Raw genomic sequence first — 2,273 nt, forward strand, 5'->3', positions numbered from 1 at the left:
ATCACGCGAGTGTCACGGAAATGCTTCAGGAACTCGGGTGGGTCTCTAGAGGAAAGGAGGCGTTCTTTTCGTGAATCGCTACTGAGGAAATTTAGAGAAACAGCATTTGAGGCTGACTGCAGTACAATTTTACTGCCGCCAACTTATATTTCACGGAAAGAACACAAAGATAAGAGAGATTAGGGCTCGTACAGAGGCATGTAGGCAGTCATTTTTCCCTCGTTCTGTTTGGGAGTGGAACAGGGAGAGAAGATGCTAGCTGTGGTACGAGGTACCCTCCGCCACGCACTGTATGATGAATTGTGGAGTAGATGTAGATGTGTGTTCCCCCCCCCCCCCCCTACCACACACACACACGTTATGATGTTGTGAGCAGTTAGCAGTTGGCCTCCTCTCAGCCGGCTTCAGTCTGAAACCGCGCTGCAACTACGGTCGCAGATTCGAATCCTGCCTCGGGCATGGATGTGTGTGGTGCCCCAAATAAAATCTTGTATAGAGGAATTGATCATGCATAACCTTCAGCTATCTGAATATTTCTGTAATTTTATTTGTGTTGGGGATAACTTTGGTATCAATTATGATTAACAGTCTGCAAGGTATAATTGTATTGCTATATGTTAATATTCATATTGTTTTGTTATTCACGTGTAATTTGGAACCTTATTTACAATGTCATATAGAGGAATCTAGCTATGTTTAATCTATAGGCACATACATCGCCTCCACACTCAGGAATTGCATGTGAGAGAATCAAATATTAGGAGACACTATGTTTTTTAAAAAAAATCACTATTTATACCTTTTTCCTTTTATTCTAAGTATAATTATATTCTTTTTATTAATTATATTAACTTTGGTAACCACTTATCTCTAACAAGTGATGATTTGTATGTTATCTCAACTTAAATTTAATTTTTAAATTTTGAATAGAGGAATCCTATTATGTTTAAACATTGCTACCTGAAAACTTCCTGTATCTAAGATTGTTTATGCAAGAATTAACCAATATCATTATATCTTAATATTCATTCTCGTATTATGTTTCATGTGAAATTCTAACATCACTTATAATCTCACATAGATAAATCTAGCACAGTTTAATTTTTGGGGCGCATGTATAGCTTTGTACTCTAAAATTGCATCAGGGAGAACTCGGTTCTCTGTAGGTATCATTAGTTTAGAATTCTTTTTCTTTGTGTTTCTTTTGTCTATATATTTTATATCAATTTTGTTTTATTTTATACTTAATTAATTATATAAGTTTTTATTAATTATTTTGCATATAAACGTCACTCACTCTATTAAAGAGTGTACCAACACACAGAGCAACAGCCAGGACAGAAACATTAGAAAAAGGTCCGCCTTCACGTGGCAGGGACGGTAGCGGAATGGGGGCTTGTCAAGCTAACCTAACTTGCAAGCAGCCATTACGGCTACGAGACCTAACAGTGCCTGGCTTGTCACTTGTTTTAAGTAGCACACGGCCCACCTTAGAAAACAAAATGTCCTTAGGGTAGTTAGGTTTCAGTAGTTCTAAGTCCAGGGGACTGATGACCTCAGATGTTTAAGTCCCATAGTGCTTACAAGGGAACCTCCCCATCGCGACCTCCTCAGATTTACCTATAAGTTGGCACAGCGGATAGGCCTTGAAAAACTGAACACAGATCAATCGAGAAAACAGGAAGAAATTGTGTGGAACTATGAAAAAAATAAGCAAAATATACAAACTGAGTAGTACATGCGCAAGATAAGCAATATCATGGATAGTATCAACTCACGAGCGCCGTGGTCTCGTGGTTAGCGTGAACAGCTGCGAAACGAGAGGTCCTTGGTTCAAGTCTTCGGTCGAGTGAGAATTATACTTTCTTTATTTTCGTAAAGTTATGATCTGTCCGTTCGTTCATTGACCTTGTTATTGAAGTCGCGAGATATATTTGCTGGATTCGTATTGCCTACGGAATACATCTCACGTATTTAAAGCACTCTCGTCCAAAGAAGCGAACAGTCAACTGCCAGCCAGGGAGCCTCGTTAGCAGGAATACTCTCTTTTCCGTGCGCTGTAGTCGACTGACGTCGTGTGTTTCGATGTTTGTTTAGATGTAGCGTCCCCATACTACGGCGCAGTTACCTCGCATCGGACGGATAGATAATAATTGTCTGAAAATAAAAAAAACTTTTCACTCGATGGAAGACTTGAACCAAGAACCTCTCATTTCGTAGCTGCTCACGCTAACCACGGGACCACGGCGCTCCTGAACTCACACTCTCCTTGA

Source organism: Schistocerca cancellata, chromosome 6 (assembly GCF_023864275.1).
Source record: "Schistocerca cancellata isolate TAMUIC-IGC-003103 chromosome 6, iqSchCanc2.1, whole genome shotgun sequence".
In the NCBI taxonomy this organism is placed as follows: domain Eukaryota; kingdom Metazoa; phylum Arthropoda; class Insecta; order Orthoptera; family Acrididae; genus Schistocerca; species Schistocerca cancellata.